The sequence below is a fragment of the Ambystoma mexicanum genome, chromosome 7q (assembly GCF_040938575.1).
Source record: "Ambystoma mexicanum isolate Mex_15411 chromosome 7q, UKY_AmexF1_1, whole genome shotgun sequence".
Classification (NCBI taxonomy): domain Eukaryota; kingdom Metazoa; phylum Chordata; class Amphibia; order Caudata; family Ambystomatidae; genus Ambystoma; species Ambystoma mexicanum.
The window spans coordinates 609312328-609337975 of NC_090941.1; the positions used below are offsets into that span (position 1 = coordinate 609312328).

General features: G+C 43.0%; 1 protein-coding gene across 3 annotated transcripts in view; it reads left to right on the top strand.

Moving 5' to 3' along the window:
• CCDC169 (coiled-coil domain containing 169) overlaps positions 1–25648 on the top strand; it is a 474842-nt gene that overhangs the window by 360168 nt on the left and 89026 nt on the right. The gene's annotated exons all lie outside the window — the stretch shown is intronic.

Consider the following 25648-nt stretch of genomic DNA (forward strand, 5'->3'; position numbering starts at 1 on the left):
CCCAGAATGCAGTCATATTACTGGGCCAGCCAGATGGCGGTAGTAAATGATATGCTCCATGGGGACGGAAGCCTCCCACACATCAAAGGTCTTATCTGCATTGCCACGACCACGCCACTAGAGCACCGTTATGGAGGCCTGAACCGCACACCAAAAACAGATATGGTAATGCATATAGTGAGAATAAGGAAGGAAGCACATCGGTACTTAGAATGGGGCACAAAATTAATGCTGGCGCAACCCCTATGGAACAACTGCAACCATCCCGAAATACGAAAATTGCCTAGATGGCCCGAATGGGTCCAGCGAGGAATCACCAACATAGGAGATGTGGTACACGAGGACAACCTGGTACCATTCGAGACATTGCATTTGAAGTTCTCCCTCCCAGCCACAGAAAGGTACCACTACATGCAGCTGAAACATACTTGGACGACCCATCAACACATAACACAAGACATGCCAGAAAGCTCCCCATTAGAGCGAAACATAGTTCTGGACCGGGTGGACCGGAAGGTCATCTCTACCATGTACAATGTGATAACATCCTTTGCGAAACCAGAACTAACCAGTTTGAAGACAAAGTGGGAACGAGATGTGGGTCCACTTCAACCAGAGGACTGGGTGGAGGCCTTGCTGTACCCGCGTGAAACAACCATTTCCTCGAGCCTAAGACTGGTCCAACTGAAGATCCTGCACCGCACCTACTACCCGAGAGTGGCCCTCTTCCGCTGGGGCAAATCCTCGGATGCACGATGCCTACGCTGCAAACGAGAAGAAGGTAACCTTTTTCCATACTCTGTGGGAATGTAGTAAGATACGGCAGCTCTGGCAGAAATGCTGTGATAAACTGTCTAGCGTTATGGGTAAAGCGATACAGAGGTGCCCAAAACTCCTTTTCCTGGGGATCTCCAGTGAAACTGACCTTTCTCGTTATGAGAAATTGCTCTGGTCGACTGCAATGGCGGTTCTCAGGCGGAACATTGTGCAACTGTGGGGATCGAAACGTACGCCAAGCTATGACTAGTGGGTCACAGATGGGGACATATGCGCTATAATGGAACATAGAGTGTACGCGGTGAGGGGTTGCCCGCAAAAAGCAGACAAAATATGGAGAAGATGGGAAGAGGCTAGCTAAATGACAGGGGTGGCTCCGCAGCCTCTGAGACTGAGAGATGCCCCGGGAAAGTGGGGGTAACAAATCTGCCATGAATAGACTATGCCATGAGGTCATCCTATGTTAAGTTGACGGTCTGTCGTACCGTGGTCCCGGAAGTTGAGTTTCTAGATGCTTTTGTTTCTTGATTGTTTCTCTCTCCTCCCATTACCCTCACCTGGAAATGTTGATGTTGCATATGTTCCTCTCCCTACCGGCCTCCCTCCCCCTTCCCTCCGCCCCCCCCAGCCTGCTGTTCCTATCTCTCCCCCTCCCTTCCCACGTCCCTACCCTGTATTGCAGAGAGATAAGTGTAATGTTGTTTTAATTTTCAAATCAATAAAATCTTTAATCAAAAAAAGAAATGCCCTATGCAATTGATTGGCTTACCAGAATGTGGTGGATGTCGATAAAAAAAAATGATTTCTTTATTCAATTTCAACAAACAGTGCCGGAAATAAGATGTACAATCATGCATACTATTCATGAGTTTCAATTAAATGTGATATCAAAAACAATGTCTACAACTTCAATCGCAGTCATGCCATTTGTATAAAGGTCCAGCTGTGAAAAGTAGCTCTATAGAACCCAAGAGCAAGTCGAAAGGAAGTAAACCAAAACCTAATTTGTCTACATGTAGTACTATCCACATCCATTTCTCCTTCGGATAATGTCAGGTATAGGGGTGGAGGGTGCAGAGCCTGTCCGGGAGTCTGGAACCAGGCTGCCGGTGGTTATCTCAGTATTACAGGTGTCTGAAGTGTACTATACAATAAGTTCTGTGGGGGTCGTTTCAAGGTGGTTTCTCATCCGTCCTGTGAGTGCCTTTCCCTATTGTAGTAGTGTATCTTGTTTAGTGCTTGCATACGTGTGCGCATTCTCTCTCTCTGTATGGTCAGTTCCGCTCTAGAGTGGTGGATGTTCATAAATGAGAAGATGGACTGTATACCGCGTGGCAAACTCCTCAAGTTCTTTAGAGTATAGGGCCCTTTCTTGGATTATGTGAAGACTACAAATGGAGACTGCCTATCTGATAAATATGAGGACTTTAGGACTACTAAACAACTGATTAATCCAGTTCTCTCAAGGTATGGAATTGTGAGATGCAATAGGCATTAGGTGCCTCTTATTCCTTCAACTGTGTAGAGGAGCAGGTAGATGCATTTTCTCTAGCTCCCACCCACTCACCGCCGTAATACTGGAACAGCAGGAGAAGGGCCCTGTGTGAGACTTTGTGTTATGCCTATATGTCATTGAGTGTATGGGAGAGGATATGCACTCAGATAATCATATTAAATGTACCCTCGTACAGAAAGTGTTGAGGAATGCCAATGGAAGGATGTCAGCACGCACCATTGGATATCATGGAGTACTGAGTGAAATCTGACGAGGGAAGAGTGACGTCATGGAGAAGATGTACAAAGCCATGCTGAAACGATATCAAAATAGTTGTAACTATATAACTGAAGCTATAAGAGAAACATGTACGAAACGATAAAGTAATCGTGAATATAAAGGAAGACGAAGTAACTTGACAACCAATAAGTGTAAATACACAGTAACGCAAGGTAGAACAGATACATAGAAGCTTGCTATAGAGGAATATATAATGCAGCAAGGACGCCCATTGTTGGAAAATGGATGCCGGCGTGTGTAAATATTCAATTCAACTACCTCAGAAGTCAATCAGGGTGGCAGAGTCAAGAGACGCTGGAAGAACAGCTGTGTGTGCAAAACAAAGAGGAGTCAATGTTTGCTTGGGATCAAGGATGCTATTTCTAAAGAATAGCTGCAAAGTACGAAAGGAGGCAGACGGATAAGCCATGGATGAGACCTATTTCTCTTAGATGAAAAGATGAGAAAACATTTGCAAGAGCCAAATATTGAGCAATTAGAAGTGTATAAAGTCTATAAAGGTAGAGTGAGCAAGTATCTAGAGGCCAAGAGAAGCAATGACACCCTGTATTATTAAATCAAATAGCATTAAATAAGAGGCTGAAATGGACACATTTGTGGTCTCTTCACGTGTAACTCAGAAGTAAAAAAAAGGACTAATGATTAAGCCTTGCATGAAGATAGTGATGTGCTTTCACTCCCTTGAATGTCCTAGAACAGAGAACAGGCTACAAGGTCAACTACAGACAGGAACCTTTGGCTCATGGCCGGTCTGATGAGAGATGATAGACTAATTGGGAAAGTGGGAAGTAATCTGACGTTATCCAAGCCCCTGCTATACCAAGTTCCATAGACCAATCTGCTGCCATTTTGTTTGCTAAAATCAGTATTATATGTATTTAGATGTAGTTCGAGGGCTGTTTTACAGATAAACAGCCAATGAAGTACTAACCCATATATGTTCTATAAGTGGATAGGTTCCCCTAACCAACCGCTAATAGGTTTTATGGTTTTCCACGAAGGATGACATCATAGATGATGCATAGTGGGGTTTAAGACCTCTGTGTAATCACGTCTACGTGTGAGTGTGCAAGCATCTGTCTGATGTTTGTCAGTTGACCCTGCTTTATTAACCTGAGAACAAAGTAGTACTTTGCCATATTCTTGAGTATGTCCGGTTCTTTGGTCTGAGATCTTCATTGGTAATTGCATCTAGCACAAGAGACGCTTCAAGGTGCTAGAGCACATGTTGGTTGCGGGGCGGATGGTTCAGGTCTAATTGACCTAGGCTCAGATTCTCCAATTTTGGCTGCTCCAGCCATTAACCAGAAGACCGCAGAGTTTCCTGTGGAGAACGGCATGCAACAAATCATGTGAAAAAAGATACGGTTGGCAGGTCCTCCTTTGACAAAATTCATGTCCGGTCCCCACAGGTGATCCGTGGACAGAAGGCAAACTGGTCTGTCGAGGGAGAGTCAATGCCAAGGGACTCGCGCTGTGCCACGGATGTAAGTAGAACATCGAAAGTGGCAAAAATAAGGGGGGAGGGACAGTGTTGTGAATATATATATATATATATATGGTTCCAAGGAGACGGAAGGGTACGCACTAAAAAGACTCCAAATATGCGTGTTAAAGATACCAACACCAACAAGAATAGTGCGTATCAAGCTCCAAAATGGGGCACAAATTAGATGAGTTACATGGGAAGATGTACTAAAGTGCATGTGTGGGTTTATAAATATGTCAATATAAAGCTTTTGTTGTGTTTAAACTAGTGGATATAAAACGATAGCAAATGATTAAGGTGATTTTTTTAGATTTTGTGATCAAGTGATTGACGTCAATCAGAAGGATAACAATCAAAGGCAACTAATAGATAAAGAAATGAAAGACTCTTAAAATATCAATGATAGAACAACAAGATATTAAAAAGGGATAGAATGTGTAAAAGAAGGACCACAAAGAACATTGTTGTGTAGAGTTTTAAAAGCAGATACAATTTTTGGATAATCAGGCGGCAATTGATGGTGCCTGCCAAGATACAAGCTAAAATAAGGAAATATCATTCGGAATGGGTCTGAGGCACGACCAATAAGACACTCATGCCGTGGCCTCAGGAGGATTTGTTTTCAAAAACAGTATTGCAACCTATGACAATGTATTTGTATGCTACATATAAGTGAAAGAAGTTACAGAAAAGGTTGGCTGTTTCAAAGCTATGGAAAATGTATCGGAGTGAGAAAGAAGATCCAGTGGAGAAGGAGTGGATGCTTAATCAGCATAAAGGGGAGGATAAAACGCCTTTGGCACCCCTTTCCCCTCCTGATGACAAGACCGTGGATACAGAGGAGAAGGGATTTTATTGTTTAAAGGAATTGAAAGCAGTGCCAGGGTACGTTAATCTGACATATGAGCCCCCTGCTTACAACAAGGAGGGCAATGTGGAAGAGAGCAAAAGCAGAGAACGCAAATATATCTCATCACGCGATGAAAGAAAACAGTCTGATGAAAGAAAGGACGGACAAGGTAAACAGATGGAGATGGGGGAAGAAGCAAAGAAGCAGAAAGAAGGCAAGGATAAAGCTAAGGGAGTAACAATAGTACAGAACAAATGGATGGGAGGAAAGATTTTACTCAAGCTGGATGAGAAGGGCATTGATGGGGTTCTAGAAAGAGAAGAGCAGGATAAGGAAGAAGAGAGAGCATATAAAGAAGATAAAGAAAGAGAATGCAAGCAAAGGGGAGTTAGAAGAAGGCGCAAGGAAAGAAAAGCAGAGACTAGAAGAGAAGAGATGAGAGGAGGTAGAAGCACAAAGGATGAAAGAATGTAGGTTGCAAAGATGGCAAGAGGAAGATGAATTAAGGGAGATGAGGAGAAGGGGAGAAGAAATGAACAGAAGTAGGGGCTAAAAGATGACAAGATAGATTATCTATGTCATAGAAGCATAGTGGCGATCGAAGCACAAGAACGACTTGAGGAAGAGAAAGGGTCTCAACAGCCCCATAGGGAGCTGCAAGGGGTATCAAGAATGTTATTGTGGGCTGATGGGCGAGATACGGAAAGCGTAGAGAAAAGACTTGGGGATTTATGTAAGCGAATGAGGGATATAGAAGGGTATAAAACCTAAGAGAACATAGAAGGACCTCTATAAATGGAAACTGGAGATAGGTCAGATAATGTTATAACAGACGAGCACAGAGTGCTGTCTTTAAGCAGACTAGATCTTGATGATGCGGGAAAGGATAACAGCCATACAAGCTGAGGCATAATAATGTCAGATGAAGAGAGGGAAGAAAGGAAAGTGTGCAAAGGGAGAACGCAAGCAGATTTTCACAAGAATCAAGTGTAGAAAAAGGGGTAAAATGGACAGATTTAGAAAATCAAGAGAGAACACCAGAATCGATACCATACACTGAGCGACCACAAGAACGATCGCGCAGTGCAGGGGATCTCTTCCCCCCCCCCCTTATGTAAGCAGGTTAAGTGCACTACCAGGATGAAGACAAACGGCCGAGACTAGATTTTCCTGGAAGACGAGAAGTATAGGCAGGTATGATTATGGACTTGGATTTTCATCATTGCCATTATTAGAGAAATTTGGAGGACGACCACAATATATACCGTGGCCACAAATCGATAAAGATAATTGAAGATGTAAATTATAGAGTTTAACTTCTGGTACAGGAAAATGGATTTATGAGCTAGAGAGAATGACATCAGGAATGACGTTATCCTTAGGTGATATAAAAGGCTTACTAGCAGCTATCATATGGGAGAGAGCTGGCGATATTTGGAAACAAGTGGGATATGCAGGTGTAACTGCACAAAACATGACACATGATTGAGCGCCATTTAATAACGTCTGCTCTGCAGAGTGCAATACCCCGATACATCAGACATGGGTGCAATTATGACTAGGAAAATGGGGGAGGATGAAGACCCTGTTTCTTATATTCAAGAGAAAGGGTACCTTGAGACATGTGAACTGTGGGATAAAACGGTAGCATTATTTTACCACATTTTGTGTCGGGGACTGCCCAAGCCAGTGCAGTGGCAATTGAAGAAATAGGTGGGAATGGAAGCAAAGCCATGGCCAGACATACAATTGACGATCGTGCATCATTGCTGATTAATGCAGGAGACGAATAAGAAGAAAGCTGAGAGTAGAAGGCAGGATGAAGCAAAGTTAATCCAGAAGAAGTTGTCAAAAATGGCCATAGAGGGAACAGGATTGACAAGTTATGAAGGTGGGAGTGACACTGGATGCAATCAGTGCAGCAAAATAACACAGGGTATCCCAGAGATCAGAGTGGGCAGCATTTTGAAGCAGAGGAGCATGTAGCAAAATTGGCAAGCTCTGAGAGGGGGGATGGTTTCTGCTCTGCAATATACTACAGAACCACAGGAATATTATGCCCAAGATCACACGCAGGGTCAGACATATGTGCTGCAACCACATCAAATGCAGCAAGTACCCATTAGAAATGCAGTTGCCACAAGGACAATCCCAGCAAGTACGCATGCAATCACAGTATGTACAAACGCAGCAAGCACAGACACAGCAGGCTATGGTACCGCAGTGGAGTATGACAACAGGAGCCCAGCAAGCACCTGCACCCAAATTAGGGAGTGTGACTCTGGTAGGAGGAAATCCTTTCCCGGGTACAGGGATGAATTTAGATCCACAACAGGACAGCCCACAGAGCGACCTGATGTGTTCAGCACCATCAGTGACACCAGACCCCACCAGGAGGAACCGAGGGTCAAGGTGACGATAGGAGGCAAGACATTTTCATTTCTTGTAGACACCGGAGCAACTGATGTTAGGTTTTGCAATGAATGCGCAGGGATTCTCTGGGGCGATGAGTTTAGTTCCTTTTACAGACACATTACTAATTTCTATAGAACACAACATATCTATGCCATTATTATATTCTAGTCAAACACCAGCTAACATATTAGGGTGTGTCTTAACGACGAAACTTAACATGACGATATCCTTTAATGATGAAGGAATAGTATGTTCCACACCAGGGATACATATAAATGTGAGAGAATGTATATGAGCTTTTACAGGCCAGAAAGCATTATGAGGGGTCCCTTTGGATCCAAAAGTATTTCTGTATGGAGTGACTGTTTTATTATCGTGGTTGCCCGAATTGATAGGTAAGCTACTAAGAATAACTGATGAGTTTTTGTTCAGACCAGAAATCCCTATGGATAATGAAGGGCAGATTATCCCATTGGAGCTAGAAGCAGCAGTGGTAAGAGAGGGAAAGGGAGGTTCTCCATGGGACAGATGAGGGAAGAGGATTGAGAACAGTGATGTCTCTCATTGAAGGATACAGGCGAGGAGTTGTTTAAAAATGGTTACTCAGATGATGAATTAGTATTTTTCATACGTCTCACTTATTGGATAAAAGTAGAGAATAGAGAAATACTGCAGAGAATGGCTTTGGTAAAAAAGGCACCGTCATTTTTCTAGGAAGATTTAGAGAACGTGCCAAAGATTGTATGGACGACAAGTTCATATGATGTGGGTCTATAAAAAGGAGTAGGAGCAGTAAAAAGTCAAGCTTAAACCAGTAGTACCTTTGCCACGTGCAAAGCAATTCCCCATGTCCACACAGGCGGGTTTAGGTATATTCAAGACCATTTCCCCTTCGATAAAGCAAGGAATACTGGTACCATCCGATTCTCCATGTAACACAGCTGTGTACCAAGTGAGAACATCGAAGGGGGGGTGGGGCTGTCTTGGAGATTTATTCAGCATCTTCAACCCTCTAAACAATATAGTCGAAGTAGAGTTTCCTTCAGTTCCAAATCCCGCAACAATATTGTGTAACATCCCATCTAAGGCTAAACATTTTACAGTCATAGATTTAAAAAATGTGTTCTTTTCAATTCCCCTTCATGAAAACTCACAGGATTTGACTTCCTTTTCATAAAGAACGATCCGCCTGAACCATACTCTATTACCCCAGGGGTACTGTGTGTCCCCTTTAATCATAATCAAGTTCTACAGATGGACTTAGGCAATGTTCAGCAAAAGGGCAATAGTTCAATATGTGGCTAACATTTGGTGTGTAGTGAGACAGAAGAAAGATGTAGAAAAGACTCCATGAAGCTCATGCCTATCCTCACAGAAGAGGTCTTGTATATAGGACAGTTGATTTCTCATGAAGGGATGAAAGTGATGCCTGAAAGAGCAGAAGCAATTATGAAGTCCTCAGAATCTAAAACAGTGAGGGAAATGCAACAATTTCTGGCCCTAGGCAACTATTGCAGGGCCTGGGTTTTTTCGATTACAGTACTTAAATTCGACCACTTTTAAAAGGACTTAAAGAAGCACAGGTGGGCAACAGTAAAATAATATAGACAGATGAAATGACTGAAGGATTTTTAGAATTAAAAAAGGCAATCGGTACAGCCCCTCTATAGGTAATGCCAGATTATCATGAAGAATTGTATTTATTTTCTCATTCAAATAGAGAAGTCATAACAGCAGTCCTTACACAAAAGACGACATTGGGACATGGATACAAACCATTAGCCTATTATAGTTGGATTTTAGACCCAGTTGTGAAAGGGCATTATCCTTGTGAGCAGTCTTCAGCAGCTGCTGCTTTCGTGATTGAAAAAGTTTCAAATATAACAATTGGGTGTCCAGTAAGATTATTTGTTGAGCATTCATTATTTGCGGTTTTAGAGAAACCCAAATGTACATTGACCACACAGAGAGCATCAGGATACGAGGTAATAATATTGAATCCTGCGATTAAAATTGCTAGATGGAAGACAGTGAGCCCAGCAACGTTTATAGCTGAACCAGTAGGAAAAGATGACTATGTACATGATTGTGCAACGTATACTGAGAACTATAATGAAATTCCCCAGGCTATGGAAAATATCCTTTTTTTATTGATGGTTCTTCAAAAATTGGTCAAACGACTGGTGACAGGCATACCGGATCAGCAGTAGTAAAGCTGAACCGAGAGGGGGAATTTCAAGTAGTGATAAGCATGAGATTGCCTTTACATTGCTCAGCACAGGCTGCGGAATTAGTGGCACTTATCGCAGCACTTCATAGATTCGAAGATGAAGACGTGACGGTGTACTCTGACTCTGCCTGTGTGACGTCAGCCGTACATGCAGGTTTGCCACACTGGAAAAGGAGGGGCTTCCTCTGCGCAGGCGGCCCTGCAGTGCAACATGCAGCCCTATTGGATAAACTTATTGAACTACTAGCAGCCCCATTGACTCTCACAGTCAAAAAACGCACAGCACATTCTAAAAGGACAGATTTCATCGCTCTCTGAAACAAAGCTGCAGAATTAGAAGCCAAAAAAATATCCTATTTCCCAATCATTTCTAATTTTGAAATGGAAAGTGTTAAACAAATGACAGTATGATGTATGTTGGTAAAAGAGAGCTTTAACATGCCGTCTATTGTCCAGTGAATTGAAATACAAGGGTGAGCACCACAAGAAGAGAAGGAATTATGGAAAAGGCGAGGGTGTTCTTTATCCCCCACTAAGGCAATGTGGAGACAGGATACTACTGGAAAGCCATTTATGCCTCTAGCATTATTGAGGGTAGCATTGGAGCAACTCCACTACCTTGCGCATACGACTCGAGAGAATCTAGTTGCTACAAAAGAAGAGTGGTTTTCGCCAAACCTGTTGGAGAATGTGGCACAGTTTATTGTAAATCACATTGTGTGCCAGAAATGTACCCACATATAGATTATATAGATATGTATATATGCTGCAGACATGCAACGGTTACAGATACATGCTGGTCGTGATATGTCCTTTTTCTAGATGGATCGAGGCAGGTCCATGCACACACCCTGATGCCACATGCGCTGCCACCTTACTTGTGCGTGAAGATTTCCCAAGATGGGGTGTGTGTGAGGTTTTGTGGTCTGACAATGGACCACATTTTGTAAATGAGTTGTTTGAACAAATAGTTCTTCTATTAGGAATTAAGCATACGTTTTCTTCCACATTATCACCCACAGGCGAATGGCGTCTGTGAACGATGAAACAGATTATTGAAGGAAAGGATTGCAGAGAGAAACATAATTCAAAAAAGGGATGGCTACATTGCCTACCCCTTGCCCTATATGCTTTAAGGAACCAGCCTGGCTCAGAACGCCATCTAACTCCTCATGAGTTGGTGACTGGACGCCACATGAGAACCCCCCCCCCCCCCTTGTCCCTCCAATTAGGTTAAAAAAATAGATGCCCATAGTGTAACGAATGGATTATCAAGTGTTTCTTCCATGTCTCAAAAGGTCAAGAATCGAAGGGAGGGGTCAAAGAGAAGCAACAAAGATGATCAACCCATTGAAGCAGAGGATTTCTTTAAAAAAAACAAGCTTATAAACAGGAGACCAGGTTCTGATGCGTAGATTTGTACGCACTTGGGTCGCTTAGAAGGTCCATACTGGGTGTAAAATGTCACAGCCACAGCAGCCAAGCTAAAAGGACGAAGAGCCTGGGTTCATTTCTACGACATCAAGCCATATAAAGGAGAAACCCCAATCCCTCCTGCAACTACCCACAGTGAAGCAAGAGAATAAGTTTGCATAAGCAGACTCATTCTATCGCCAAGAGTAAAAATCAGGAAAGTGAAGAACACAGCAGCACCCCAGACTAAAGCCCAATATCTTTTAATATTTGACAATGAGTAAACAGGCTTGCAGTTATCCTGGAACTTTTTAGATATGTACAACAGACTATGCATTGAAGTACCAGAGCTGAAAGAAGAAAAGCATACTTTATCTGTATGCTACCTATTGCAATAACATTTCACACATTCTTGCATGCTGTTTTTACTGGTTCCATGTCATTCCATCGCCCATTATTATTTTGCAGCATTTTTTGGCGTGGATTTTTTTGCTGCAAAAACTCATTGAATATTTTTTTCGTTTTTTGTTGGGTGGTTACCCCCCCCAATCCCTCTTACCCCATATTTAGAATCTAGTCCCAAAATACCCCAAAACCTTATATCCCACTACCCCCTCCCCATATATTTTTCGATGGGTTTTTGTGGTAAAAAATCTGCAGCAAAAAATGCAGCGAAAAAAAGGCAATGAATGGACGTCATACCGTTTTTACTTACATATTACAGTCTTATCCAGCTCTAATAAGAAGATACGTCAATGTCATAAAATGCTTTGGAAATCCTAAGAACGATTATATTATTTTTAGAATAATTGTTTCAATTATCTTCCAATTCATGACCTAAAGGTGTGATTTATGGAGACTCACAGAGTTACATATTAAAAGTTTTCAGAATATAACAAGCTCATTGCCATCAAGAAAATCGATGAGTTTCTATGGAATAACTATGGTGTTATTCTGCATTATAATTTGCATTTTCCTCCTGATTATTATGAGATTTAGACAAGTTATAAGAAACAATACAGAGCTGGTGGATGACAATGAAACATTTACTGTTGCCCCTGATAGAATCACGAACAGCATATTTTATAATCTTACAAGACATTTATTTTCGATTGGAAAGGGATGTTGGGGAAAACTATGAAAGTATAAATACGTATCTTGACCATTCCGCTCATTTAAAGAATAACCTGTGGTATCAGCACATAAAAAAGGTGGCAAGGCGACCATTAGATGAAAGCTGCTACGTGTGTTCCCTTATACCTTATGCTTTGGGAACCTCTAAAATATTCATAGCAACAGAAGTATCAGTGAAGAACGCACATTTCCTGACACATCTTGCACTTTGCCTAACCAGAGAACAGTTCCAAGGCAGAACAGCATCCATAGTGTGGGTGAATAAAGTGACCTCTCAGAGAGAAGACAACTATGTACAAGATATAAGGTCAAGCCAAGTGAGAAGCCAAAAACAATGCATCAAATAATAAAATACGAACAGCTTTGAATAAATGGAGCCGGAATTTAAGATTGAAGAAAACAATATGCTACAATGCAAGGAAAGGAAATACAGGAATGCTGGGAAAGAGGTCAGCTACAAATTAAATGAACAATACTTTCTCCTGAGGGATGGCAACAGCATTAACTGGACAATGGGAAGTAGTTGTAGCAAATGCAGAAAAGGAAGGCAAAAACCAATGGCCTAAGATTGCAAAATTGTTGACATGGGTCGACGATGAGGGAGGACTATTGCAGATATTAACCCTGAAGAATGCATCATTATGCTTTAGTTATAATGGCACATTGAAAGTTGGAGAGAACCACAAGAGTTTTCGATGTACCAGGCATGAGGGAAGGAAAAGCAGTCCTGATGGACCATTATTGGGCCTGTGGATCAAGAGCATATATAAAGTTGCCAACAAAATGGGGAGGAGTTTGTTCATTGGTGCTGATGAGCGTACCAGTCTTAGTAGTACCACAAAGGGACCTACAAATTACAGACTTCCCAAAGATGGACACACACCTGATGAAGAAAAGATTGTTTTACTCAAGCAGACAGAGAAGGAGCAATTACTGATCAGCAAAACCAATACAAGTCTATTATGACATTCCAGATGAGCATAAGTTGTTCTGCTAAATAACAGTGATATTCGGACTATGTTTCTGCCAGGAATTCAGACTGCAGTGAACGCAAGTGTCTGCAAATCACCAGATGGAACCTGCTGCAAACAATCAATGCAACAATAAAAGGATTTAATGTGATCAAAGAAGAGTTAAGGGCAATCAGGCTCATGGCCCTCCAGAACAGGTATGTCCTGGACTTAATTACAGCAATGAAGGAGGTGTGTTTGCTAAGATTGGATCTTCTTGATATCCAAATATCCAATTATACCTGCCAATGATGAAGACAATGGGACTTTGACAGAAGCGATAACAATGTTGTCCACTCTGCATACAAAAATGGAGGATGAAGTAGACAAGATTGAGGATGACGATTCCAACTTGGTTGGCAAATGCCTTCAAAATACTTGGAGCAGTACTAATGTTGGTATTGCTGGGATTTTGTCTCATAAGGCTCATCTTGGGACAACACCAGAAGACAGCCAAGAAAGCTATTGTGATGAAGATCATGATTGATATAGACGCCGGATCTGGTGAGCAGATGCAAAATGAAGAAAGTACCTGTGAAAATATAAAGAAAAGTGCCTTTGCATCTCCAGGAATGAAGTTCTACAATCCCAAGAAATATGTAGGACGGTGGATATTCTGTCCACTATTAGGAGATTGCTACCACATGACTTGGAGTGTGGATGAACATATAAAGAATGCAGTTCACCTGAGGGGTATGACAAAGAATGGGTCCCAAAGAAACGAAAGAGATGATAAAGGAGAATGAAGAAAGCAATGTGGTTGAGGAATCAACCAGAGGGGGAATGTAGAGGAGCAGGTGGACGCATTTTCCCTAGCTCCCACTCCCTCACCGCCGTCGTACTGGAACAGCAGGAGAAGGGCGCTGTGTGAGACTCCATGTGTTATGCCTATACCTCATCAAGTGTATGAGAGATGATATGCACTCGGACAACCGTATCGAATGCACCATCGCACTGAAAGTGTGGAAGGATGTCAGCACGCACCATTGGACATCATGGAGCACTGAATGAAATCTGACAGGGGCAGACTGATGTCATGGAGGAGATGTATGAAGCTATGTTGAAACGACATACAAATACTGACGATGTAGGATTCCAAAATGGCTGCCGACAGGAGAGCCCTGTAACTGATGCTCTCCTGCCCCTCGACACAAATCTAGGGGATATTCATGTGTAATACACTCCCTGGGCACAGAAAAATGAATGAACTGTGGCCCATTCGCAGCTGGTGATGGTGGAGCTCCACATCTGTGAAGTGGATGCAAAATAACAGAGGATTAAGGTGGATCCTACTGAGAAACGGAACAGACCATCAGAGGTGGGGCGTTGCCCAAGGAGCCTTGTTGAGTTTCCATAGAACCACCCTGCAGGAGGATAAAGTGGTCTTTAAGTGGACATGAGGCTGAGTGGAGGGCAAAGCGGGACCTGGGTCAAGCTCCGGAAGAATGGGGATCCACTGCGTTGCAGGCGAAAAGTAAGCTTGGCAGGTGAGGAGGGTGTCAGAGTACAGGAGGGACAGACTGCGGCCAGCGAGCGAGAAGTGTTTCTAGTGCGGTGTTTGGAAAGACTGTGCCTACCTTCCCCCGGTACTTGCGTTGTGAAGAGGGAGTGAAGGCTGTAGACTTCACAGGGAAGAAAGTTGCAATTGAAGAGCGGGCATCGAGTGTGCCCCCTCCGTTAGAAGGAAACCTTGAAATACCGCAGGGGAACTCTGCCCAGGAGGTGGTCAATCTAATGGAAACTCAACGCTGCGGTGGCGGTTGGGCCCAGAGAGGTGGATAGTTCAAGGGAATTGATAAGAACCCTGTACATTGCAGACAAAGCCAACCACAGTATAGACACAAGGTTAACCATAAGACTGTTACTCCCGGGTCTGAAAACGTAGGACTCTGGAGCTAGCGATTGCAATAGCCGCCATAAGCCAGTGCGAGGAGTAGAGAGTGAGAAATTCATGAGTGAAGGTGTTTTCCTTCCAGGCATGCAGTGGGAAGCTGATCAGTGAAGGAAGCAGAGAGAACTTAAAGGGGGTAAAAGAGTCTGTGTAAGCAGAGTGCAATAACAAACAGGTGCCACAAGAATGAAAGACTACTGGTCTGCCTGGATCTCGCTGTGTCTACTTTAACCAGGACGTGGCCAACGTCCTGGTTAAAGTAGACACAGCAGAATATTTATGGACATAAAACCCCTCGAGGAGCTAATAGAATAGGGAGACATATTTTTAGCTCTGAAAGACACTCTTTTATTTGAAGGGGAAAAGCAGAGGAAAATAATCACTAGGAAGCTCCAGGAAGGAACTATTCAAAAGCTATGGAGAAGGAAGATGGGGGCTCCGTCAGAGGCGGAAGGAAGCCCGTAAAAAGAGGAACATACAGGACTTCAAGAAGGCTCCAGGCAAGGCCAGGTGGTCACACAAGATATTCTCAAACAATATTTTCAGGATTTTGGGGATAAAATCACAGGCAATGTACACGGAGAGTTAGACAAGATCCAGGAGGACCTGGCACAAGCGCTCCATGAGACAAAAGGAGAAGTGAATAAGCTTTAGGAAACGGTGGATACGAACGAGGCGGCGCTCCAGGAATTGGCAAATGAGGCACAAAAAACAGACGAATTGGTGAAACATCTAGCGTGAGTGACGCACAACCTGGAGCTGCAAACGGAGATCTTGAAAATAGGTGCAGGAGATCGAATGTCAGGCTAAAGGGCTTGTCTGAGGAAGTGCACAATAAAGATCTCAGTGTGGCAATCCGACAAATATTTGCAGATTTATTGGAGCTGGAAGGTGATGCTGAACTGAAATTGGACAAAGTGCACAGAGTGGGGCTGCTGAGAAAAGATCCGGGAGCAAGGCCAAGAGACGTCTTGGCGGCCCTGCATGATTTTGGTAAAAAAGAAGAGATCTTAATAGCCGCAAGGAAAGTGGAACAACTTATATACAGTGGGTCGGAGTTGCAACTCTTTCAGGACCTGTCCCAAATAACTCAGCTTAAAAGGAGAAAAATGGGTCCAATTGTGAGATTGCTCAGCAAAAAAGATACTCAATACCGTTGAACATTTCCCTTTGGCTTGGTGTTCAAACATCGCATTTCATCTTGTAATGAAGGTGCGACTATACTTGGAATAGAAGAAGAAACAGGGTCTGGTGAACCCATTGTAAAAGGACAGGAAAGGCAGAATAATTGGGAATGGACTGTGGTGAAGCGGAGAAACTCCATGAGGAATTTGAGAGAGTCTGCAGCTACATGAGAGTTCAACTGATTCGGAGATCGCTTTCATATGATAGCCTGGGGAGGGCATTTGTTTTCTTATTGAAGGTGTTGGGGGATGGGAATGGTGAGATTTGGGATTGTTACATTGGGCATTTGGAGGGAATGGGTTGTGGTTTGGGCTTAATCCACGAGAGGGCAAGACGGGAGGGGCTAGAGGCCGGTTAAGTCCACCCAGTGAGGGGGAGGGGAAGGCAGGGGACCGTTGGGGGAAGGGAAGGTGGGAGATGGAGGGGGCAGTGTCCTAACCGAGAATTCAATGTGTGTATAATTATATTTAAGAACAGCTCAGGCAATGGTTAAAACCAACAATGTAAGTATTATTTTACTGAACATTAATGGGTTAAATTCCCCTCTGAAAAGAAAGAAATTAGACGATTTTTGCAAGGGGAAAAACAGACATCCTTGCCTTACAGGAAACACATGTGCAGGTGAGCGTCAAACATAAAATTAGATTACAGGGCTAACGACACATTTTTCAATCTAATGAGGGAAAGAAAAGAGGAGGGTTCCTGTTCGCTTTGCGGAATAGCCTTGACATAACAGTAGCGAAATGGCAGAAAGATACCAATGGGAGATACTTAGCATTGGTTCTACAGGGGAAGGAAGGAATATATATGGTAGCTACCATTTACGCACCAAATTCGTGCAAGATTGGTTCATACAGCAGATGCTGAATAAATTGGAACGATTTGCTTAGGGACAAATTATATTATCAGGTGACTTTAATATAGTTTGCGATCCGCTTTCATTGGTGGATGCCTGGAGAGAAAAGCGGGGACACACGAGAGGATATACAATCTTCTCTCATGTTCACAATACCTCCTACAGGATAGATTACATGTGGGTATCCCAGAGTCTGATAGGTCAGATAGATATTGAGGTAGGTGCAATAGCACTATCAGATCCCGCCCCCCATAACTTTAAGAGTGAAGAGAAAAGACCTATGCCCGGGGCTGTGGAAATGGAAATATCCTACTTATATATTTAAGGATGAAAGATTGAGGGAGGAATTACGAGTGGGTATAGAAGAATTCTTCCAAAATAACAAACTGGGAGACACGGATTAACACATGAGGTGGGATGCATTTAAAGCTTCAATAAGAGGGAAGATAATTGCAGTGAAAGCGCGAAGAGATAAAAAGAGAAAATTGTTGTAAAGAAACATGGAGGAGAAATTGAAACAGGTCATGTCCAAGATGGGGGTAGGAGCTAGTGTAGAAACACGGAGAGAATATAGGACAATTAAAGGGCAATTGGAAATGATGCAAACAAGGGAGGCAGAATGAGTACTGCTGGATCTTAAACAAAGATACTATGTAAAGGCAAAAAGGGCAGATAGCTCGTTGGCTAGGCTATTGAGGAGGGAGGAGAAAGTTAGAACCATATACGAAAATGAAACTAAAAGAGGGTGGGGAGAGTTCTGAGTTAACGCATATAATAGGAGAATGTTCGGCCTATTATACAGACCCATATACATCGAACAATCCCCTAGAGCAGACGCAATCAGAGTATTTGGAGAGCTGTGATCTTCCAATACTATCGGAACAAGATAAATTGGACCTAGACCAGTATATCACAGTGGAGGAAGTTCGTAGGGCAATAATGTCTATGCCAATTAACAAATCCTCAGGACTGGATGGTTTTACAGCTGACTTTTATACGACGTTCAGGGAACAGCTAATTCCTCATCTGGGCCAGATGTTTAATGATTTTGGGATGGTGGGGAAAATAACGCCAACAATGGAGGAACCTAAGGTGGTTTTGCTTCCGAAGCCAGGGAAAGATATGACAAGATGCAAATCATATAGGCCCATTGCGTTGATTAATATAGACGCAACGATTTATACAAAAACATTGGTGTCTAGGATGGAGCACCTCCTTCCAAAACGTATTGGCATGGACCAATCTGGTTTCATACGGGGTAGACAAACTGGGGACAACACTAGAAGAATAGCACACTTAATAGAAAAGATTAACATAAAGAATATCCCGGATTTTTTGATCGCACTAGTTGCGGAAAAAGCTTCCGATAGAGTATAGTGGCAGTTTTTGTTTTTAACTATGAAGAAAGTGCGGGTTGGGGCTAAAATGATCTCAATGATAAAAGCAAATTACTCTAATCCGACGCTGCGCTTGATGATTAATGTACAATTATCGGGCTCAGTTAGGATATCTACAGGAACAAAACAAGGGTGTCTGTTGTCCCCATTATTATATGCAAATCATTTGGAGGCGCTTTTGGCTACAATAAGGGGAAAGCTAGATATTGTAGGAATTCCATTTGGAAGTAAGAGCCATAAAGTAGCCGCATTTGTGGACGGCATGCTTTTCACACTTGCAGAACCCAAAAGGTCTATTAAGGCTTTCAATAGGGAAATTACACATTTTTAGTCGGTAGCAGGGTTAAAAATTAACATTCATAAATCGAAAGTCCTGAATTTGACAATTCTGGCAAAACGTGTGGAGACAAATGGATGAAGCAGTAGTGGGAGAACACCTTGAGGGAGTCCTCTGGAAACCTAAGAGGGATAGACCACACACTATCAATTGTAGTATGATTGGATCTCTAGTGGGGGACTCGTGGGACGAAATGGTAACCAGAGCAGAATTCACTACTTATCCATCACCATTTACCCCAATATTGTAAAATCCCCAATTTTCTCTGGGAGAGAGAGAGTGTCAAGTTTTAGCAAATGGGAAAAGGGTGGATGTCTTAAAATTCAGGATATGTTTGAGGGGGGAGAGATCAAATCCTTTATTCAGTGTAAACAAGACTTCTTACTGGAGGAGGGGGGAGATATTTAGATACAAACAATTGAGACAGTGGCTGCTAAATCCAATAATCAAGGAGGCAGCAACAAGGTCCCTCACACACTACTACTATCAGACTCTGGAGATAAATATATTCTGGGGACAATTTATAAATAGATCAATCAAAATGAGGAAGTAGGGCATAGATGCTATATGAAGCAATGGTTTCAATCGGTGGGCCAGTCGGTTGAGGAAGCAGCTTGGGTACAACTATGGCACAATATCCCTAAGCTCACGAGGCAGTCCGATTACAGCAGATATGGGTACAGCTAATGTTCCAGTGGTATCTTACTCCGGTTAAGCTCCATAGGTTCTTCTCGAAGGTACCCAACGCATGCTGGAGAGAGTTCGGGCGTAGGGGTCGTGCAGTCACATCAGGTGGGAGTGCCCGCGGATTCAGCAGTTTTGGGAAAAGATTAGGGAGGCCATGGAGGAAATTGTGGGGATCGTGGAAAGGAGAAATTTGGGTCTCACAATTTTTGGCCTAGGCGGAACACTTGAAGACCTACCTATGAAAGCACAACGTAAGGTATATGTGATTTTAATGATGTCAGGGGCTTTGGTGATTGCCCAGAAGTGGAAGTCAAGGGAACCACCTGAGCATGAATGGGTGGGAAAAGTGTGGCATTTTGCGGCTTTAGAATGGGTATCTTACTCATTGCAGGGGAATCACCAGGTATGTGGCGGATTGGCACTTGGTAATGCAATTCATACAGAAGGATTCCAGAGGAATATGGTGCCTAAGAAAGATGGCACTTTTGGGTCTGGTTTAAACTGGCGTGCCAGCCTCGTAGAATGAGGGGTCATCTGGGGAAAAGAGAACTTAAAAGCGGGAATGGACCTGAATTGGTATTGGTTTGGTATGGTATTGTTTATTTATAAAGCACCTAGACACAGGCAAGCATTTTGAAGCACTCATGGAGGGTGGGAGCATGCGGAGAAAAAAAGTCGCTCAGAGCCCTTGAAACTCAGAGGCGATAATAGTCTGCACAGGCAGAGTAAGTGCGTAGAATACGTTGCAACAGTTTGAGATACTGCAAATAGGCCTCACAGCGATTCTGCAGATTATACTAGTGCAATAGGGGGTGAAGAAAGGGAGGACAGACAGGCAATTTTCGGCACAGAGCGTACAGAGCATTTAAGTGCACAGACGATAACAGGAGAGGGAGGTGCAAGTGCACCCGGTCGGTGGAGACTGGAGTAAGTGCTGAGAGAGCCACTCTAGGGTTAGTTCCCAGTTCATTGAGTGTGAGAGGGGGTATAGGGCACTGGGGCAAGTGCGACAGAGGACTGGCGTGGTGCTGGGGACCTGTGAGACTCTGAGGTACTTCGGCGGCCAGTCAGCAAGCTGTGAAGGACGAGGAGGGAGAGGGGGAAAGAGAAGAGGGCTGGATTAGCAGGGTAGAGGGAGAGAGAAATGGGGTATAAGACCTCTGTGCAATCAAGTTTATTTGTGAGTTTGCAAGCATCTGTCTGATGTTTGTCAGTTGACCCTACTTTGCCATATTTCTTGAGTCTGTCCGGTTATTTGGTCTGAGATCTTTGTTAATTCTATCTAGCACAAGAGACACTTCAAGGTGCTAGAGCACAACTGACTGATCAATTAGATGCACCATCTCAGCAGGATTTGCAGGAGAGAAGGTTGATGGAGGAAGTGGGCGGGTGATCTAAATTGATACATTTGGGAGAGTTCTTGATGCACTGTCATATTGTTTGCCTGTTGCTTTTGAGATGACTAACCAAAGCATCATATAACCTTGAAACATTTTCAGTAAAACATATCTTATCTAAAAACAAAATATACTTTTTTTTCCACAGCGAAACATTTTCTTTTATGTTATGCGGTATTTGGTTAGCCCCTAACTGCGATTATCATGGCCCCAAAGACCTTTAGGTTGATCAACAATACATTGCATTACATGAGAAATACCTAGCGAGATACGTTTGCTATTGCATGCATTATGGCAGAGATAACCAGTACTGTAATGTTATATTTAGCAGATCAATGTCTTGGATGCGGTTTCTGTGTGATTTGCCATGTCTGTGAATATGTGATTGCTGGCATGAACCGAATTTGGCATGAGACTTCTCCACCTAATATGGGAATGCTGCACAAAAAGGCGAGGAAGGCAACATGTATAGACGCAACTATGTAACTCTAGAGCCTCTGGTGCAGTTGAGGGCTCTTCAATATTATACCTGCACATTAAATGCACACTGCACAAAGCATATCTGGTTGACATGACATGTTTAAACGGGGCATTGCCATGGTCTGAACACAAATGAAAAACACAATATTGCCTTGGAGGTAAAAGACATATTGCATGCAAAGAATGATATTCGCACGTATGAGAATTACAATTCTCGTATTTCTGAATCTTACATTGAGTGGCTATACCAAGCATATGAGGAACTCCTACTAAGATCCGTTGCAGACACCTCCCTCCCTCCCTCTCTCTCTCGCTCGCTCGCTCGCTCTCTCTCTCCCCTCCCCCCCACGCCCTCTCCTACATTGTGCACCATGTGCAACAACAATCTTGGAACTGGCAGATGAAGGGAGGGACCAGTCTGGAGACTCCACTCCTCACCATAAGTGAGGTGGCAAGGGTAATGGGAGGCATTAACTTTTGGTTCAGAGAAAGTGCCACTTGAGATATCGAAACCTGCAATGCTCATTTCACCTTGACATGGTGATATCACACATAGCATGAGCCCTGGTCTTTTTTGCATTTTAGTTCCTCCCTGGAGGGCCTACCAAAGGCACCACTCGTATCCATGGGTCATGAGTTTGCTGAGGAGACCAGCAGATCTTTTGACACAATGAAGTGGGGTCCTTTGGGGCTCTGTGCTTATTGAGCCCACTGCGCTCAATTGCCATCCGGTCACACAGCCAATTATTGAACAGCAATCCTTTGGGCAGCTTTTTTGGCAGTTGGGACTCGATTTACAGGCTAGGCCTACATTGCTAGGACTGCTCACTGGAGCCCTCACTGTGTTGGTAAGCCACATCAGCTGATTATCTCTAGTATTTTCAGTACTGTCTCCAGTGCTTAATTTGTGAATTAATAAGTGACATGGCTCAAATATTTTCTAGCACTCCTGTGACACTACGGGTGGGCAACACTGCTCCCAACACCCATAGCTGCTCCCCCCCAGTGTTGACATATTTGGGCTTACACTACAGCTTGCACCTGCTGATTGTGGTTGATGGGTAATGCACTGACTATAACCACTTCATAATTAAAGTGAGTCTGAGACAATAAGTGCAGGGGCTCAAAAATAAGTGCCAGGGCTGAGCTCTGGCAAACACCTCCACAAATTGAGCAATAGTACTGTTCCCAATGACAGCCTGATTTGAAGCACCTGTACTCAAAGGATGCTCTGACTTTAGCGACACTGGCTTGGACAAGGAGGATGGTTGCTTTTTGAGAGCAAATTAGGTTTTACCTTGGTGACAACCCCCCCTCCCACCCAGCACTTACCTCCTGTGTGCTTCTTGTAAGAGGATATAGGAAACTCTGTTTTTGTTCTCTCCTGGTTTTAAATTTCAATGATTGTTCCCCTAAGAGCAAGACAGATAAAGGACATTCTTTCCTCATCTGGCACACTGCAAGGACAAAGAGAGATATGGGGGAAGATGCTGTCCAAGCAACTAAAAGTGGCATGCTTTTGGAGGTAAAGTATACAATTTCACTTTGCAGACACAATCTTTCTGCCTCCATCAAAGAATTTGACCATCGCATTCACAAAATATAATAAGTAGAAAATGGCCTGTGGGAACAGAACGATGAGCATGATCTTCTAGCTAGAAAGATGCATCAGCTTGAGGAAGACTTCACCTCACTGGGGGAAAAAGCAGGGGATGCAGAAAACAGATTTTGCAGAAACATTTGTCTATGAGGAATTCCAACTGCTTTACAGAAAACCAAGTTGGAAGGTTATGTTCTGGAATTCTTAGGTGGATGATACTCCTTCCACTCAGAGTCTTGATCGAACTCATAGGGGCTTATTTTGGTGGGGGTTAACGTAAGTAAAATGCGTAAAAGCCTTGGGTAAAGGCTTTTGCGCTTGTTCCTTATGTTACTCCCCATTTTCATTAATTTGTATGGCAGAGGCAAAAGGGAACGCAACTTGCATTTCCACCACCTCTCTTCCTCTCCGCCATACAAATGCTGGAGATGGATCCATTGTAAACGCTGCCTCGGCAGACAGTGTTTACAATTCCAAATAAACTCTATCCAACATACTCGCATGCTGGATAGCGTTTATTTTTCATTGTGAACACTGCTTACCGCGCATGGAAATGAAAATGAAATGCTCTCTGGCATGCGAGCATGTTGGAGAGCGTCTAATTGTAAGCACTGCTTGCAATGCAATCAAAAGTAACATGCTGCCTGGCATGTCAGGCATTCTTTACTCACTTTGCACTGCGGAGTGCAAATGTGAAGTACAAAAGGTGGCGTACACGCGTGTTCTCCGCCTTTTGCCCTTTAAATGTGTACCCTGCAGTGCAAATTACAAAAATGTGGCGGCAGGGACATGCTTAAATTACAGCGGAAACGTAATGGGTCCCCACTGTTAAAATTACGTGAACTCTTGCAATATAAACAATAGAACAACCTAATTGCGGCTGTCCTTACGAGAGTTCAATACTTTTATAATAATGACCAAATTATGCTTGCAACACAAACCAAGGGTGCTATAATCTTCCGAGGGACATCCATACAGGTCTTTCAAGATCCAGCCCAGTCCACTCGTCGTCATCGGTGTGGACTAAGACCAATTTTGCAATGGTCGAGACAGGATGACCTCTTCTATAAATGAGGCCGCCTTTTTCGTCTTTTCTTCCACCATGAGGGTGAATAATGACATTGCACAACCTACGAGGATCAGCAACAATTTTGGAGATGGTGGCAGATACAACTGAGGGCTGATCCGTGCAAGATGCCATTTCATCTACAGATTGGATTTAAGGATTGACTCGCAAGGATCGGCGCAGGAAGAAGCAACATAGAAAATCCCAGGAAAGAAGAGACTGTAGTGAAGACACAAATCCAACATGAGAGTTAATACATGTTTGTTACATGTAATGGCAGAGAGAGGCCCGGAGGTCATAACCCTTCTTATGAGTTTGTAAAAATTACTGCTCCTTGAATGTTATTTAGGAAAACGGGTTACATTTTTAGAAAATCTCTGGTTACAGATACGTGTATTTTGTTTGTTTTAGGTTTTATACGGCAAGGTGTTCACTCGCCCGTAACATGATTTTCACTATCTAGCCTTTACAACATTTTACCACTCGATCTTTAAGAAAGACGTTTTTCATTTGTTTGGAGTGGATGAGTTTTGTTTTAATGACCTATACATTTTACTGTTTCTTTTCGCTCTGGGCAGGTGTTTATATTTCTGACTGTGTTTGGATCTAACACTGTGTTACATATTTCTATTACATTTTGGAAACGAAGGGCAAGGCTTGAGAGATTTGCTGTGGATCAGATTTCATGGGCCATTTTAGTGTGAGAATGGCTACCTTCACCTTCGTCTCGTTAAACATGCAAGGACTCAATTCACCCATGAAGCAAACAAGGGTACTCAACTATCTTAGGTCTTTGGTGCCTGATATGGTGCTGCTACAAGAGACCCCTTTTACCAGGGTATCAGTTTAGGCGTAATTCCTCTGGTTCCCTAAGAAATATCTGTCAGTCTGCAATGCCCAAAAAGGCAGGAATGCTATGCTTTTGGGGAGACATTTTTATTTTTTTATTAAACAAATGTATATGGTTTAAAAAAACTTTTATAAAAAATATAGCAATTTACATTAAAAGAAAACATCATTAAATTATACCTTATACATTCATTATAATTTCATTCAATTTACTCAGTTTACAGTTTTCTGATTGATGCTTACAAATAAAAAAGAGAAAAGGCAAATCAAAGCAGATAAACCATCTGCAATGAGTTATACTCTGCATACTCTGCATGAAGGACAATAACGCAACAAACTAATCCGTCCAAACTAAGATGGTTCTCCAGCATGGGGTCTGGCATGGATTCACATGCTCATGAATATTCCCCGTCGTCAGGCTGGGAATCCTCGGTAAAGAAAAAACCAGTATCAGTTTCGTTTCTGATCTGTCTTTCGTAGTAATAACCAATCACTGGTCTCTGCGTCATACTGACCACAGCCAATGACTGCCCTCTACCTAAGCACCGCCTCTGGCAGCCATCTTCAGATTTTTACCGCACGTTCATGTGTTGGGATCCTCGTGCTATTGCTCTCGAGCGTTAGTGCTATTTTTCGCGCTTTTTTCACAAAAAACTTCGATTCTTTCGGTCAAAAGAGCCTCAAGCTCCACCGATCCTACATCCGATCAACGGGGACCCGTGTCGGATTCATCTGTGCCCCTCAAGGGTGAAGATTTCGTCGAGCTACACTTCGGAGGACTCCAGAAGCT